This window comes from Lutra lutra, chromosome 3 (genome assembly GCF_902655055.1).
Source record: "Lutra lutra chromosome 3, mLutLut1.2, whole genome shotgun sequence".
NCBI lineage: Eukaryota > Metazoa > Chordata > Mammalia > Carnivora > Mustelidae > Lutra > Lutra lutra.
Genome location: NC_062280.1, coordinates 5,180,566 through 5,199,797, shown reverse-complemented (window position 1 = coordinate 5,199,797; position 19,232 = coordinate 5,180,566).

Sequence of the window (19,232 nt, the reverse complement as noted above, 5' to 3'; positions counted from 1 at the left end):
ATAACCCCATGGGTGTTTCAAGTGAATCCCTTTTAGCAGAGCTAACAGTCTGGAGGTCATACTGTTAGCTACTCCCATCAGCCGGGTGTCAAGTCATTGTCAAAAAGAAATTACCAGTGTATTCATTTTTTTAGCTTCTAGCCTTGCACTGTGGTATGTGAGATGATTTGTAGATAGCCATTGGGGAAAAAAAAGAGCACTGGTAGTCACCGAAGTCTTCTTTCACGTCAGCACTTAGTTGAATCATTACAAATCAACTTGGATGTGTGAGGCACTGCCTGCCGTTGAACTCACTGTTTAGACAAGGTTAGAAAATCGAGGATTCTAATCCCTTTTGGACATAATTTCTTCCTAAATGAACGACACCACAGAGAAGATCCGTGCCACTGTGATATGAAACAGGATTCTGTTAAGAATCAGGAGAGGGTTCCCGCATCATATCAAAAACACAATTGCATTGTTAGACAAAGAGGAGTAAAGGAAGCTCGCTGTATTGATGGGTCATGTTCCCTACTTTCATCTCACTGTACAGAGTGCAATGGCTTCCGTAAGTGCATTTTAGATATCCTAAGTGTAATTTACAACACACCCAAGACATAAATAAAATTCAAAGGGGAAAGATAATTGTATAAAATCTATTGTCTCTATTCTGCTCTTCTCCTTCCTTGGGTATAGGACAAGCAAACACTTACTCTCCAATATATTTTTACTATGGCTGTTTCCAGAAAGAAGCACTGCAGGCCACAGTGAGTTTTCTATACACTCGTGTAAAATACGACAGAGTTACATGCTCCCAAGCTTGGAGTTTGTGTAAATTACCTATAGACTATAACTGCTGTCTTCCTAGTATTTTTTTCAATGAGATAGCACAGGAAAGGCTGCTGTCTATCTTGTCTGCACTGGTATTTAAGTAAATGGAAACAATACATGAAATATCATATATGATAAGGGCACATAAGAAGATTTTAAGAAAATCCTAAACCAATTGTACTTGGAAAAATAAAGCAGTACTCTGACAAGCACAGGCGTACCAATGTACAGTTACACTTCCCAAAATCTTTCACAAGTTTCTTGTCAACTGACTGGGCTAAGACTGCAGCCTTCTCTTTCTAGTGGACTTTCTGAATCAATAGCAAAGGTGAATTCTTCAAAGCATGACATAGAGCCTAACACTCTTCTTATAAAGGCAAGGGTGGGAAATAAAAATAACCAAAGTTAATAATAATGAATACATAGTATTACAGATATTATATATTCCAGCTAAGAATTGAAGGCAATGATATCCATTTTGAGAAAATATTCTCTAGGAATCAAAAATAAATGTAAAGAACTACATTTACACACACTGAAAACAGTTTTCTAGAAAAGGGTCATTGTGGGATGCCTGGGTGGCTCAGATGGTTAAGCGACTGCCTTCAGCTCAGGTCACGATCCTGGAGTCCTAGGGTCGAGTCTGGCATCAGGCTCCCTGCTCAGCCGGGAGTCTCCTTCTCCCTCTGACCTTCCCCCTCTCATGCTCGCTCTCATTTCCTCTCAAATAAATAAATAAAATCTTTTTTAAAAAAAGGGTCATTTTTTATTCTCGTAGCACTGATAATTGTCTCTTAACTCATCTATATCTGTCATTCATGAATCATCAGAAGTCACTTTGAACATATTCACATTTCTCTCAGTATTTCCTTCATGTCTATTGATCTCTACGTCTTCTGTCAAATATAAAATATGTGATCAGAGAAGGGAATTTGAAAACAAAGATTGTGTACACATCAATACTCCGAATGTGTTGCATGTTGAACATAAAAGCAAAGTTAAATATGCTTCTCGACTTTTTTACAGTACAGTGTATGCTTTAAGCTTCAAATGTATCTCCTATGTGATAAAATGATTATTGATTTAATGACGCCAGCTTATCATTAGAAAATTGCGGCTTCAACCAAGGATAAGTGAAAGGAAAATTCTAAAGGAAACAACTTTTTAAAAATGTTTTAAGTGACTAAAATATTTTAATTACTTTCTGATTTATTTTGAAATTACTGACAACTAAAATAGTATCTAAATTGTTAAATATTTGCAATTATTGATAAGAAGAAATTCTCTGTCTGCATTTTTTTTAATTTTATTTTTTATAAACATATATTTTTATCCCCAGGGGTACAGGTCTGTGAATCGCCAGGTTTACACACTTCACAGCACTCACCATAGCACATACCCTCCCCAATATCCATAACCCCACCCTCACTCCCAAACCCCCTCCCCCGATCAACCCTCAGTTTGTTTTGTGAGATTAAGAGTCACTTATGGTTTATCTCCCTCCCAATCCCATCTTGTTACATTTATTCTTCTCTTACCCCCTTAACCCCCCATGTGGCATCTCCTCTCCCTCATATCAGGGAGATCATATGATAGTTGTCTTTCTCCGATTGACTTATTTCGCTAAGCATGATACCCTCTAGTTCCATCCACGTCGTCCCAAATGACAAGATTTCATTTCTTTTGATGGCTGCATAGTATTCCATTGTGTATATATACCACATCTTCTTTATCCATTCGTCTCTTGATGGACATCGAGGTTCTTTCCATAGTTTGGCTATTGTAGACATTGCTGCTATAAACATTCGGGTGCACGTGCCCCTTCGGATCACTACGTTTGTATCTTTAGGGTAAATACCCAGCAGTGCAATTGCAGGGTCATAGGGTAGTTCTATTTTCAACATTTTGAGGAACCTCCATGCTGTTTTCCAGAGTGGTTTCACCAGCTTGCATTCCCACCAACCCTGTAGGAGGGTTCCCCTTTCTCCGCATCCTCGCCAGCATCTGTCATTTCCTGACTTGTTAATTTTAGCCATTCTGACTGGTGTGAGGTGATATCTCATTGTGGTTTTGATTTGTATTTCCCTGATGCCGAGTGATATGGAGCACTTTTTCATGTGTCTGTTGGCCATCTGGATGTCTTCTTTGCAGAAATGTCTGTTCATGTCCTCTGCCCATTTCTTGATTGGATTATTTGTTCTTTGGGTGTTGAGTTTGCTAAGTTCTTTATAGATTTTGGACACTAGCCCTTTATCTGATATGTCATTTGCAAATATCTTCTCCCATTCTGTCAGTTGTCTTTTGGTTTTGTTCACTGTTTCCTTTGCTGTGCAAAAGCTTTTGATCTTGATATAATCCCAATAGTTCATTTTTGCCCTTGCTTCCCTTGCCTTTGGCGATGTTCCTAGGAAGATGTTGCTGCAGCTGACGTCGAAGAGGTTGCTGCCTGTGTTCTCCTCAAGGATTTTGATGGATTCCTTTCTCACATTGAGGTCCTTCATCCATTTTGAGTCTATTTTCGTGTGTGGTGTAAGGAAATGATCCAATTTCATTTTTCTGCATGTGGCTGTCCAATTTTCCCAACACCATTTATTGAAGAGGCTGTCTTTGTTCCATTGGACATTCTTTCCTGCTTTGTCGAAGATGAGTTGACCATAGAGTCGAGGGTCTATTTCTGGGCTCTCTATTCTGTTCCCTTGATCTATGTGTCTGATTTTGTGCCAGTACCATGCTGTCTTGATGATGATAGCTTTGTAATAGAGCTTGAAGTCCGGAATTGTGATGCCACCAACTTTGGCTTTCTTTTTCAATATTCTTTTGGCTATTCGAGGTCTTTTCTGGTTCCATATAAATTTTAGGATTATTTGTTCCATTTCTTTGAAAAAAATGGATGGTACTTTGATAGGAATTGCATTAAATGTGTAGGTTGCTTTAGGTAGCATAGACATTTTCACAATATTTATTCTTCCAATCCAGGAGCATGGAACATTTTTCCATTTCTTTGTGTCTTCCTCAATTTCTATCATGAGTACTTTATAGTTTTCTGTGTATAGATTCTTAGTCTTTTTGGTTAGGTTTATTCCTAGGGATCTTATAGTTTTGGGTGCAATTGTAAATGGGATGGACTCCTTAATTTCTCTTTCTTCTGTCTTGTTGTTGGTGTAGAGAAATGCAACTGATTTCTGTGCATTGATTTTATATCCTGACACTTTACTGAATTCCAGGACAAGTTCTAGCAGTTTTGGAGTGGAGTCTTTTGGGTTTTCCACATATAGTATCATATCATCTGCGAAGAGTGATAGTTTGACTTCTTCTTTGCCGATTTGAATGCCTTTAATTTCCTTTTGTTGTCTGATTGCTGAGGCTAGGACTTCTAGTACTATGTTGAATAGCAGTGGTGATAATGGACATCCCTGCCGTGTTCCTGAACTTAGCGGAAAAGCTTTCAGTTTTTCTCCATTGAGAATGATATTTGCGGTGGGTTTTTCATAGATGGCTTTGATAATATTGAGGTATGTGCCGTCTATCCCTACACTTTGAAGAGTTTTGATCAGGAAGGGATGCTGTACTTTGTCAAATGCTTTTTCAGCATCTATGGAGAGTATCATATGGTTCTTGTTCTTTCTTTTATTAATGTGTTGTATCACATTGATTGATTTGCGGATGTTGAACCAACCTTGCAGCCCTGGAATAAATCCCACTTGGTCGTGGTGAATAATCCTTTTAATGTACTGTTGAATCCTATTGGCTAGTATTTTGGCGAGAATTTTTGCATCTGTGTTCATCAAGGATATTGGTCTGTAGTTCTCTTTTTTGATGGGATCCTTGTCTGGTTTTGGGATCAAGGTGATGCTGGCCTCATAAAATGAGTTTGGAAGTTTTCCTTCTATTTCTATTTTTTGGAACAGTTTCAGGAGAATAGGAATTAGTTCTTCTTTAAATGTTTGGTAGAATTCCCCCGGGAAGCCATCTTGCCCTGGGCTTTTGTTTGTTTGGAGATTTTTGATGACTGTTTCAATCTCCTTACTGGTTATGGGTCTGTTCAGGCTTTCCATTTCTTCCTGGTTCAGTTGTGGTAGTTTATATGTCTCTAAGAATGCATGCATTTCTTCCAGATTGTCAAATTTGTTGGCGTAGAGTTGCTCATAGTATGTTCTTATAATTGTCTGTATTTCTTTGGTGTTCGTTGTGATCTCTCCTCTTTCATTCATGATTTTATTTATTTGGGTCCTTTCTCTTTTCTTTTTGATAAGTCTGGCCAGGGGTTTATCAATCTTATTAATTCTTTCAAAGAACCAGCTCCTAGTTTCCTTGATTTGTTCTATTGTTTTTTTGGTTTCTATTTCATTGATTTCTGCTCTGATCTCTATGATTTCTCTTCTCCTCCTGGGTTTAGGGTTTCTTTCTTGTTCTTTCTCCAGCTCCTTTAGGTGTAGGGTTAGGTTGTGTACCTGAGACCTTTCTTGTTTCTTGAGAAAGGCTTGTACCGCTATATATTTTCCTCTCAGGACTGCCTTTGTTGTGTCCCACAGATTCTGAACCGTTGTGTATTCATTATCATTTGTTTCCATGAATTTTTTCAATTCTTCTTTAATTTCCTGGTTGACCCATTCATTCTTTAGAAGGATGCTGTTTAGTCTCCATGTATTTGGGTTCTTTCCAAATTTCCTCTTGTGATTGAGTTCTAGCTTCAGAGCATTGTGGTCTGAAAATATGCAGGGAATGATCCCAATCTTTTGATACCGGTTGAGACTTGATTTAGGACCAAGAATGTGATCTATTCTGGAGAATGTTCCATGTGCACTAGAGAAGAATGTGTATTCTGTTGCTTTGGGATGAAATGTTCTGAATATATCTGTGATGTCCATCTGGTCCAGTGTGTCATTTAAGGCCTTTTTTTCCTTGTTGATCTTTTGCTTGGATGATCTGTCCATTTCAGTGAGGGGAGTGTTAAAATCCCCTACTATTATTGTATTATTGTCGATGTGTTTCTTTGATTTTGTTATTAATTGGTTTATATAGTTGGCTGCTCCCACGTTATGGGCATAGATATTTAAAATTGTTAGATCTTCTTGTTGGACAGTTCCTTTGAGTATGATATAGTGTCCTTCCTCATCTCTTATTATAGTCTTTGGCTTAAAATCTAATTGATCTGCTATAAGGATTGCCACTCCTGCTTTCTTCTGATGTCCATTAGCATGGTAAATTCTTTTCCACCCCCTCACTTTAAACCTGGAAGTGTCGTCGGGTTTAAGATGAGTTTCTTGTAGGCAACATATAGATGGGTTTTGTTTTTTTATCCATTCTGATACCCGGTGTCTTTTGATTGGGGCATTTAGCCCATTAACATTCAGGGTAAATATTGAGAAATATGAATTTAGTGCCATTGTATTGCCTGTAAGGTGACTGTTATTGTATATTGTCTCTGTTTCTTTCTGATCTACTACTTTTAGGGTCTCTCTTTGCTTAGAGGACCCCTTTCAATATTTCCTGTAGAGCTGGCTTGGTGTTTGCAAATTCTTTCAGTTTTTGTTTGTCCTGGAAGCTTTTAATCTCTCCGTCTATTTTCAATGATAGCCTAGCTGGATATAGTATTCTTGGCTGCATGTTTTTCTCATTTAGTACTCTGAATATATCATGCCAGCTCTTTCTGGCCTGCCAGGTCTCTGTGGATAAGTCTGCTGCCAATCTAATATTTTTACCATTGTACATTACAGACTTCTTTTCCCGGGCTGCTTTCAGGTCTTTTCTTTGTCACTAAGACTTGTAAATTTTACTATTAGATGACGGGGTGTGGACCTATTCTTATTGATTTTGAGGGGGGTTCTCTGAACCTCCTGGATTTTGATGCTTGTTCCCTTTGCCATATTGGGGAAATTCTCTCCAATAATTCTCTCCAATATACCTTCTGCTCCCCTCTCCGTTTCCTCTTCTTCTGGAATCCCAATTATTCTAATGTTGTTTCGTCTTATGGTGTCACTTATCTCTCGAATTCTCCCCTCGTGGTCCAGTAGCTGTTTGTCCCTCTTTTGCTCAGCTTCTTTATTCTCTGTCATTTGGTCTTCTATATCGCTAATTCTTTCTTCTGCCTCATTTATCCTAGCAGTGAGAGCCTCCATTTTTGAGTGCACCTCATTAATAGCTTTTTTGATTTCTACTTGGTTAGATTTTAGTTCTTTTATTTCTCCAGAAAGGGCTTTTATATCTCCCGAGAGGGTTGCTTTAATATCTTCCATGCCTTTTTCAAGCCCGGCTAGAACCTTGAGAATCGTCATTCTGAACTCTATATCTGACATATTACCAATGTCTGTATTGATTAGGTCCCTAGCCTTTGGTACTGCTTCTTGTTCTTTTTTTTGTAGTGAATTTTTCCGCCTTGTCATTTTGTCCAGATAAGAGTATATGAAGGAGCAAATAAAATACTAAAAGGGTGGCAACAACCCCAGGAAAATATGCTTTAGCCAAATCAGAAGAGATCCCAAATCGTGAGGGGGGAGAAAGGGGATAAAAAGGGGTTCAGAAGAAAAAAAAAGAAAAAAAAAAAGAAACTATTAAAAAAAGAAAGCCGATAAAAAATATAAAAGGAAAATACATATATATATATATAGATGAACTATTTAAAAAAACGTTAAAAAAAGAAAACGGTAAAAGTTAAAAAAATTTAGCAGAAGAAGAGAAAAAAAATTGAAAAAGAAAAAAAAATTAAATTAACTGCAAGGCTAAAGAATCATGGGGAGAAAGCCATGAGTTCCGTGCTTTGCTTTCTTCTCTGGATTTCCGCCACTCTCCTTGGTATTGAAACTGCACTCCTTGGTAGGTGAACTTGGTCCTGGCTGGGTTTCACATTGATCTTCTGGGGGAGGGGCCTGTTGTAGTGATTCTCAAGCGTTTTTGCCCCAGGCGGAGTTGCACCGCCCTTACCCGGGCCAGGCGGAGTAATCCGCTCGGGTTTGCTGGGTTTGCTTTCGGGAGCTTTTGTTCCCTGAGAGCTTTCCGTAGAGTCCGGAGGACAGGAGTGAAGATGGCGGCCTCCTGGTGTCCGGCCCGGAGGAGCCGAGAGCTCGGGGCCCCACTCCTCAGTGCGCCCCCAGAGAACAGCGCCCAATGACTCCTGTCACCCTGGCCTCCGGCCACGCTCCGAACTGACCGAGCCTGCGACCGGTTCAAGGCAACCCCGAGCTGAGAGTCACCCCTCGGCTCTGTCTCTGTAGCCGGCTTCCCTGTTCTAATACCTGCGAGCTCTGCGACACTCAGACTCCCCCGATCCTTCTGTGACCCTGCGGGACCTGAGGCCGCGCTGACCCCGCCTGGGCTTCACCCCAGTTAAGCTTCTGGAGCAATGTCCCTCAGAGGAACAGACTTTTAAAAGTCCTGATTTTGTGCTCCGTTGCTCCGCCTCTCGCCGGGAGACGGCCCCTCCCCCCGCGGTCTATCTTCCCGTCACTTTGGATTCACTTCTCCGCCAGTCCTACCTTGCAGAAAGTGGTTGATTTTCTGTTTCTGGAATTGCTGTTCTTCTTCTCTTCAATCTCCCGTTGGATTTGTAGGTGTTTGCAATCTTTAGATAAGCTATTTAGCTGATCTCCCGCTACCTGAAGTAGTCTCAGCTGCTACTTCTCCGCCATCTTGACTCCTCCCCCTTCTCTGTCTGCATTTTAATCATAACGATTCCAGGACTCAGTGTGTAAAAAGTGAATCATTTGTCCAGGAAACAATACAATGATGAAAACCTTTATTGGACAGAGCATTGGGCTATATTGCATTGCTGGACCATAATCTGGACCATAATATTAAGCTTAAATGTAGGAAGTATGAATAATGTCCAATGTAGATTTCAAATAATTTATAATAATTTATAAGGAAGGATGTTCTGAAGTTATAAAAGAAACATATTCTTTTTTGTTTTAATGAGAAATCCATTTATTTAATTTAATTTATTTATTTAATTTAATTATTTAAAAATAATTTATTTATTTAATTTAGGCTAAATAAATATCTACATTAAGGGGTGTCTGGGTGGCTTAATCCTTAAGCCTCTGCCTTAGGCTCAGGTCATGATCTTGGAGTCCAGGGATCGAGCCCCACGTCAGGCTCCCTGCTCAGCGGGGACCCTATTTCTCCCTTGGCCTGTCATCCTCCTTGTGCTCTCTCTTGCTTGTTCTCTCTCTATCTCAAATAAATAAGTAAAATATTTAATAAATATAATCTTTAATAAATAAATATCTACATTAATTTTTGGTGATCTGAAGTGCTTACATTCACTAAACATAATCGTGAAAATTTAGGTTTAGAGACCAACAAATTCCAGCTCACTTATTAATTCTAACTAGAAAAATGTGGCTCTGTTATATATTTTTTGGTAATCATTTAATTTTTGTCATAATTATACTCTAAGACATTTCTTTTCATGTAACCCTCAAAAGTCTTAGAAAATACTGAGTCCAAGATAATATGAGTAGACTGTAATTGTTTTCTGTGCATTTATAACTCCATACACATGAAAATTCTTTTCGATCTAAAAAGAGCATAAACTCTTAGCTTTGAATTGGAATTTATTTTTTTGCTCTGACATTTAGTAAAGTTAAGCACTATTTAAAGAAGAAAAATTATAGATCTTTTAATTTATCTCTTTAAGATCAATTAATTTTCTCTTTTTTTCCTTTCCTTTTACTTTTTAAGTAACTGCTACACCCAACGTGAGGCTTAAACTCACAGGCCCGAGATCAAGAGTCTCACCCTCCAGGGACTGAGCCAGCCAGGTGCCCCAGATCAATTAATTTCCTTAAAGTAGAATAAAATTCGACATATGACTAAGAACACAAAATTTTTCAGCATTTATTATACATTTGAATACATGCATTAACCTGGTCAATGGTGTCATACTTAACTAATGTAATTACATTTATTTTCCTAAGCTGCAAAAATTCAGTAAATAAGAAAAATACAACCTTGACTCAATGCAAGAGATCTTTTAGGAGTAAACTGCGCTCAAAAATAACGTTCCCATATTGTTTTCTGCAATGATTTCTTTACATAGAAACTGAACTTTTGCTTGGAATTGCACATTATAAAATGCCTGTTTAAAAAAATATTTGTATCATATTTATTAGGTTTTTCATTTGTTCCTTTCTAACTGTGTTTTGCTCTGTCAACTGTTTGTTAGAAGATTTCCCTCGAGAGAAAATTGAGCTTCATATCCGTGCTCCTAGATCACAGTGTGAATACTAACTCGCTTCACTCCACTTGGCAGGTAGGAATATCTGAGAATAACACTGAAATATAATTGGCTTCAGCTCCTGGTGGTGTCCCCTGAAATTGCTTCATTCTTATATCACCTCACCTAAGCAGCAAAGACATATTTTAAATTCAGACAGCCTTAAATCGCTGTATTACAGCCTTTTTTAATGAGCCTCAAGAGTTACTAAGGGGACAAAAACTGCTTGTTTTTCAGAATATTCTATATATTTTACGCATATGTGTATATGTGAAGGTGGTTACAGGAATTACAAAACACCGACAGTACTAACTACATGTGGCCCATGAATATTAGCCCCTGGGTTTTGTCTTTATGTCCTGTTTCTAACCAAATTGCATAAGACTGCTGCATTCATGATTAAAAGACAAACTGTCCTTTCTTCCCTATTAATTGAAGCACCACTTATTGCTTATATTGTTAATACACTAAACATGTGTTCGAATATGGTCCTTGGCCACATTTCATAGCCAGTGGTTTAAGAACACAGAGATACACGTCCAACCAGATGAGCCAGTTTCCCATGATAGCGCGAGGGAAGGGTGGTTGGAAGCAGCAGGGGTAATTTTTCAGCTCATTAGGTGCATATTCATCTTAATGGGGCTTCAAAGTTTAAAACTATACTGCGTTCCCCTCATTTAATCCACCGGGGAACATGCACAGTAACCACATGAAAGCAGAAAGGATTTCAACACTTTGAAGCTGCGCAAGCAGGTGTCGTCTTTCCCTGCGGGCGGAACGGGAACGGACACTCGATGAGTCGGATTCTGCCTCAGGACCCCTTTGCCACTCCCCCGCAGTCCGGAGTGGATGTGGGGCAGAGCATCACCCCGGATAAAACACAAATGGAATTGCTTTCAGCCGCGTTTTCAGAGACTGGGGGTGGGAGGGAAAGAAAGATGACCCAAGTCATGGTCCCTCCAAGCAAAGTATTTTTATTCATTCTCAGCCCACACACTCATTAACACCCGTTTTTACATAAAATACTCTGCTGGATGCTGCAGAGTGAAGAGTATCAAAATTCAGGAAAGGATTTAAGACATTTAAGAGAAGACATAATAGTTCTCTTGTATCCTACCTGAACAGACTCCTGAAAACTTTATTTTTTTTTTAAGATTTTATTTATTTATTTGACAGAGAGAGACACAGCAAGAGAGGGAACACAAGCAGGGGCAGTGGGAGAAGGAGAAGCAGGCCTCTCGCTGAGCAGGGAGCCCATCGCCGGGCTCGATCCCAGCACCCTGGGACCATGACTCCCAGCCAAAGGCAGACGCCCAACAACCGAGCAGCCAGGCGCCCCTCTTGAAGACTTTAAACAAAGATTAAACTTTTCAACATATTCTTCTCAATCTAACTTACCTGGTTATTAAAAATGCATCTTCATATACTTGTTTTTATGCTCAGGTAAAAAATAATCTCTTCTACTCGTTTTACCATAGAGAGTGTAGAGCTTATCATCTGTCCTCTCCAAATCCACATCTGACTATTAACTTGCAGTCAATGTCGGATTAAAAGGAAGGATTGGAATTCTTTCCACCTAGTGCCAGGTAACAAGGGAACACCCCCACTTTAATTTTGGGAAAAAAGGAAAACAGAGGAAAGGAGGATAACACATTTTGGTGGACTGTGTTCCCTTCGTACAATTTTTGACCTTTCCTTCACTTTATTTTATGTAGTTACTTATTTTAAATTAGTGCAAAGTAGAAAATAGGGTTAAGTCAATGATACAAATATGTGTTTAAATTATATAAAGTATATCGTTGTAGTACAAGTAAATTATTTTCACTTGTGTCATTTGGCATGAAGATAATATCACAGGAAACTCAATAAAAGTGTAAAAATGCATATGTCTTCACATGAGGCCGAAAATTTATAAATGGAGATGTTGTCCCTGAGGACTTGAAAAGGTAAGACTGTTTTGCAAAAACTTCAAAACTCAGAGGCATATGCTAACACAAAATAGTTTATTAAAAAGAAACGGTCAGGGGGCATCTGGGTGGTTCAGTGGGTTAAGCCTCTGCCTTCGGCTCAGGTCATGATCTCAGGGTCCTGGGATAGAGTCCCACATCGGGCTCTCTGCTCGGCAGAGAGCCTGCTTCCTCCTCTCTCTCTCTCTGCCTGCCTCTCTGCCTACTTGTGATCTCTGTCTGTCAAATAAAATAAAACCTTAAAAAACAAAAAAAGAAACGGCCAATCTATTAAAAACAACAACAACAACTTTGGAAGTAAAATATGCTGTCTCCATGTCACCTGTGTCCCATCAGAGAGTGACTTCGGGGTGAGGTCAGGGCCACTTTTCCTCATATTCCTATTCTCGGTACATAGTAGGTGTTGGTTAATAAATACAGAAACACGAAAATGGGAAAAGTTAATAAGAAATTAATGCATACTAATTATTAGCATGCTTATAATTTTAAATTAAGTATTGGCCGATGATGTAAATTTATCAGAATTTTATAAGCTTGTAATGACTTAGATATGTTAGTTGGTTAAATTTAAGCTCCGTAGCTGTACATGTTCTGGAAATGACTTGAGGCTAAGAAAACATAGCTTGAAATGTGCATCTTGAAACCACTTTGTCCGGATAAAATATTTGTCTTAAGATCATACATTCCTTGTGGGCAGTGCATACATTAGAATGTGTAATATATATATTTCACTTGGTAAAGTTCATTTCTTTATATTTGTATTATTTGTTTATGCCCAAATATGGAAATAGGTCCTAGAATTCAAACGTGGTATGGCGGTGTGGTACGGTCAGCACCCAGAACAGACAGGGTCCGGCCCTTCATTCCTTGTGTTTATTTTCTTTCTTTTATCATCCTACAGCATAAAAGCCTCAAGTTACTCAGATTTGCGTTTGATAGTCTGATTAAATCAGTTGAAACTCAGATTTGAATTAACGATAGGTTAATGATGTCACTAATTGTCCCAAAAGAAGGCTGTAAAGATCTCCAGTTGATAGATTTAAGAAAGGAGGCTTTTCCCTGGCGTGACTCCAGGTGTGTTTCTCTATCTGTAAGGTAAGGCTGAGATAGGCAGCAAGTTTTTCTGAGAATAAAATACACAGAAGAACCAGAGTTTACCACACACCTGAACTCTTCCCCACTTTTTAAAGTGATTATGCATTTAAAGGAACTTAGTAAAAACCCTCCACTTTTAAAGAAAAGAGAATCCTTTGCAGAGCAATAGGTTAGCTGCTAATGGTGAGAAGAATGGGGGTTGCTTCAGCATCTACATAATGTGCACACAGCTTAATGTTCAGAATTTCTATCAGGTTAGACCAAAAAAAAAATAATAATAATAATAGTGTGATAAACTAAAAAAAGTCAATCACACATGAACCCTGTTTGAAATACACTTTTTTGGTAACCCTCACAGTAAGAACGAAGTCCCTGCCAAATTCGGGGGTTTTGAGTGGAGGGGTACTTTTTTATTTACACCCTTTATGTTACAAGTGTAAATTAAAGGCACATTAATTCAGTACAGTACTGGAATTCTTGATGATAGTCTTAAAAAGTGCTTTTTGAATTTACGCGATATTATGTTTATTGCCTCTATGATTCGGTGGTGTGAAAGCTAATGTTTGAAGGGCAAGTCACTCTGTTTTCTCCAAAAGCCTGATAATGATAACTATCACATATGGCTGCTTGATAATTAAATGAGTTAATGTATGTAAAACACCTAGAACAATGATAGGCATATAGAAAGACTCTATATAAATATTATTTATTATTATCCAAACAAAGGTATTCATCTCTGTCATTTCCTTCTTTTCTACCCTAGGACTCTAGCTAACAACCTGGCATGAATGAAGAAAAACCCTATTTTTCTTACCATAGCTTATGTTCATCTCCTGTCTTCTCTCTAACACAAACGTTATTCACTTTTTGCCTTTAAAATTAGCCACCACACTCCACCAAGGAATCCATGTTGCGTCAGGCTTCCAAGCCTGTGATATTAAGGACATCCTGCATCATGCCGTCAACACTTTTAAAACTGAGAATGGCTCTCTATTTTCGACAGAGCCAGTCACACGCTTTTCTCTGGCTTTTAAATTCATTCTATTTTGATCTTATACCTGTCAAGCCTGAGCTCTTACTACTCCTACTTTTCATATGCAAGTAACAGGAGACCCTACTCAAGCTAGCTTAAAAATATTAAATGTATAAACTTACAACAGCGTATAAGCAGGGCTGGGCTCAGAGAGTTGATGTGGAGGCTCACAGGGCAATAAATGACTCAAGTTCTTCCTCTTCTTCTTAATGCTGGACTTGCCTTAACACTAGTTGCTCCCAAGTGAGTCGAATGGCCTCACACTTCCATGATCTTATCTTTCCCCAAAGTGGACAACATCCTTGCTTTTCCCCCTCACTGGTAGAGCAAGAGAATTGGGATTACTATGACTTGCTTACATTATCAGCTGGGGTAGAGTTGATATTGGTGATTTAACCACAGAATCTAGTAAAGGTGCTAAATTTAGTTGAAACTCACTAAATTCATACTGACTGATCAATGTTTAAAAATTTGTTTGTGATTGCAAATTTATTTATTTATTTTAAAGATTTTATTTATTTATTTGACAGACAGAGATCACAAGTAGGCAGAGAGGCAGGCAGAGAGAGAGGAAGGGAAGCAGGCTCCCTGCCGAGCAGAGAGCCCGATGCGGGGCTCGATCCCAGGACCCTGGGATCATGACCTGAGCCGAAGGCAGCGGCTTTAACCCACTGAGCCACCCAGGCGCCCTGTGATTGCAAATTTATAATGTGGAAAATAACCAGAAAGAGTTATTGAGTCCTGGGATTGGTAAAGTGTGATTGGGGTGTGTTAGTATGTTATACGAGATATCAGAAGATGATTATTCTGGGAGATAGAGAGATGTGGAATTTAGTCCAAGATTAGCCTTCACTAGCAGTGTGAAACTCAGAAAGTCATTTGCCTTCAATAACCCCCAGTTTTTCCAGTTGTAAAAGGAGATTGAAAACAGAACATATTTAATAAGATAGGTTCCATATTAAATAAGAAATTAAGTGTTTCATCCAGTGTGTGGTACATACTGAGCTCATGATTTGCCGTAATAAATAAATTGTAGTCAATTAAGACAAATGTAGAAATACGAAGGTAAATGACAAAAATATTACTTAGCTGATTCAAGTATTATAAAAATAATCAATTAACAAGGGATTTTCTGGTGAAGAACGTTGAGAAACTTAGTATACTATGTATAAGGGAATGATTTGTAACAGGATAACTGCAACTGTGTGTTTAAAAATTGGTGATTCAGGGCGCCTGGGTGGCTCAGTGGATTAAGCCGCTGCCTTCGGCTCAGGTCATGATTCCAGGGTCCTGGGATCGAGCCCCGCAACGGGCTCTCCGCTCAGCGGGGAGCCTGCTTCCTTTTCACTCTCTCTCCCTGCCTCTTTGCCTACTTGTGATCTCTATCAAATAAATAAATAAAATCTTTTTAAAAAATTGGTGATTCTAATAATAATGAAAATTTATGCAATCATAGGAATTTCAGAGTTTATCATGCAATTGATTAAGCAAGGAGTTTTTTCCCACAGGTAGTTCAAAAGCAGATGTCAGATCAGCACTGTTTAAATTATTCATAGATTCTATATTATGGGTCTAAGTGCATTCAGTTCTAGTGTAACCACTTAGACGACTGTTATTCATGGATCTACAATTCAGACTTGGTCAACCTGAAGTACTGATCAAAAAAAAATGACCCCATTCTTCATGGCTTCATGGCTTCCCAGCAATCCGCACATAGAGTGCATTTCTTGAAACTGTGATTCTGTTCTTCCTTAAACCATTTCTTCTGCCTTTCCCGCTTGAACTCATCTTCTTCAACTTTCCACTCAAAAGCTCCTTGGGAATCCTGCCGCCATCCTCTCTTTACAAATCTCCAGCCCATCCATGTTTCATTCATCATCATCTCAGAGCTGGTGAACACATTGTGGATGGGAATCTTGTTCTCTATTTTTGTACACTTGTTAGAGCTCATAGACGATACCATTCAAGCAGATTGATTCAAAGTCTGCAGATATTATACCTTTAAAGGCATTGAAGAGGTATGACATTACCATCGCTTAATAGACCTTTACTTTTGTGTCTAGCTTGATGTCTTTTTAAAAACACTGCTCCAAAAAGGGAAAGCAGCCCACCATTTTCAACTCTGTGCATGAATACAAAAGTTTTGATGGGGTGTGTGGCTTTCCTGGAGCAAGCAAAATGCCTATAGCTGGGGTTGTCATCCATACAGGATTTTGCTTAACTTGGAAAATAAATGCTCGGAATTTCATCTTCCTAGTCAAAGGTATTAAGAGAACAGAAACCAAAATTTGCCATGTCTTTTAATACTGTCCTTGGAATGTTAGTTAATCTTTTTATACTATTGAGTTCCCTCTGTTTTTGGAAAATGAAAGAAAATGTACAGTTTTAATAAAAAATTAAAGTTGGTGGGGTCAGTGATGAGTACCTATCTTAATTTCTTTTTTCTTTTTTTTTTTTTACAGATGGAAAAACTGAAACCTCGAACTGCTTGCTCAGCATTACAATTTAATATTATTATCACAGTGATGACTGTTACTGAGTGTACTTTGTTCTGGCAATCAAAGTAAGAAAAAGTCTTCACATCAAAGTGTTCTTAAATGACGTGATTGTGAAGACAGAAGAATATAGCTGATCTATCTTCCACAGCAAGTGAAAATAACAAAGGATATGTAAGAACTTTTAATTTTTTGAAAATTGACATAATACAACAATGGTTAAATTGCCAATAACACTTAAGAGCATGAAAATTTAAAATAATTAAAATAGCATTTAAAGCATTGGAAAAGCTGTCTCATGTGCATTGTCTTTCGACCCTCAGCCCTATAAATATGTGCCTTGGGCCTGGCATTCCTTACCAAGAGATAAAGGGTCCACACAACCATGGGGCACCTGGGTGGCTCAGTGGGTTAAGCCTCTGCCTTCAGCTCAGGTCATGATCTCAGGGTCCTGGGATCGAGCCCCGCATCAGGCTCTTTGCTCAGCAGAGAGCCTGCTTCCCCCTCTCTCTCTGCCTGCCTCTCTGCCTCCTTGTGATCTCTCTCTCTCTCTCTGTCAAGTAAATAAATAAAATCTTAAAAAAAAAAAAAAAAAAAAAAAGGTCCACACAGCCTATGTTGGCATATCGCCTTGTGTGGGAGTATCTTTCCTTGTTATAAACTCAATGAGCATGTTTGGCGTCTCTGGTTAAGGTGTGTGCCTCATAGGGCACCTGGGCAGTCCCACTGTTGTTATCTGTCTTCCCGAGGCCTTGTACTACAGCACAGAAGGAGTACTCCTAGACTAATCCCTGAGCCTCCCACCTGGAGAGACCCATTGATCTTTGGGACTGACCGCCAATACTGAAGCTGATCTTGCTTTGTCTGTTCTCTAGGTAAGTGAAACATTGTTTCATCTAGTGCTTGATTATACTGTAGCTTCCTTGATGACTCCAATGGAGAGATACAATGGGCATGGGCAGAAATGTCTACAGTCCTCCTCCAGGACTGGTAACACACACCCAGTATTCTGCTCACATAGTATGATTTCAATTGAGCAAATATATTTGAAATAGAGAGAAAAAATATTTAAACAAAAATTACCATAGCTGGTTTTGCTTTGGTTGGGGGAGGTGGTAAGATAGTGTGCTAGCATAGTTTCTGCCAATGAAAAGGCAAATCTTGTTATACCCTCCTTCTTACAGAGATTGGTGTGGGACAGAGAAAAGATGAAACTCAGAAGAGGAGGTAAATCATTTACCAGACAAATGACAACTGGAACAGAAAGCTGCATTCTTCTGTGTAGTAATGTACAGGGAACTTTCTGGGCACTACCAGGGAGAACAAAGAGGAGAGCAGGGACTGAGAAATAGGGTAAGAGGCCAAAGCTTGAGCCTTATTTTAAGTTATTTTCATTCCCGCCGCATGAATATCTGCTACGTTCCCGAATGTCGGTGAAGTCTGGCCGTGGTCAAATGTACCTGAATGCTGTTAGTGAAATCAACGAAAAGTGAGTAACTGTCACATGTGAATGGCAGAGGAGAAAGAAATGAAGAGCCTCCAAAGGTAAAATACCAGGGAATTTGCAGATTAGCACAAGACAGCCCTGGGGTGTGGAGGGGGGGAGAAAAAAAAAACCTGGAATGAAAAAAAAGTCTGACACTTTAGGGCTGTTTCCTATTTTTAACATAGTTTTTTTTTTTCCACTTTTATTTTTTTCTTTTCTGTTTTAATCCATGCACTGAAATGCACTTGGATAGAGTCTGTGGATTGGCCCCAGGCTGCCTGCCTTCCTCTACCACCTTCTTTCAGCTTTGTTTTCCATTTATCATCCATATTCCTGGTGCTGTAGTATTTAAGGCACACATCTGACCATATCATTTTACTTCTAAATACTTCCATACACATCTTTCAAAATATTTTTCTGTGCAGAAACTATGATGCCACTATCACACCCACAAAGTCAATGATATTTTGTTAATACCATGGAAAATTATGGCCCGTTCAAATTTTCCCAGTTCTCTCCAAAAAACACTATTTGGAATCAGGATCCAAATAAAGATTACTCATTGTATTTAATTGCAATGTCTTCTAATTGTCTCTTAATCTAAGATAATCATACCTAAACCTTTTTAAAATGAAATTTCTCAGGGTGCCTGGATGGCACAGTTCTTAAGTATCCAACTCTTGATATCGGCTCAGGTCATGATCAGGGTCAGGAGCTGGAGGCCTGCATGGGGCTCCATGCTTACCAGGGAGTCTACTTGGAAGTTTCTCTCTCCCTCTGGCCCTCCCCACCATGTGCGCACAGTCCCTCTCACTCTCTCTCCCAAGTGAATAAATAAATCTTAATTTTTTTTCCTCAACGATTTTGAATTGTTGGAAAAAGCCTGATGACGTTTCCCGCAGAATGGCCTATGTTCTCAATATTTATGATTGTTTCCTCTTGTGTCGTTTAACCTGTTTCTTTGGCTTTTTGTATTCACTGTAACTTGGAAGTTAGTGTAGCTTTTTCTTGCTTAGATCTTGGTTCAACTTCTTGGCAAGAAAACTCTATAAAAAATAATATTAATTCTGTGTGGACACTTCACACTGTATCACATCAGAAAGTATCTAATGTCCGGTAATGTTACCCTTCA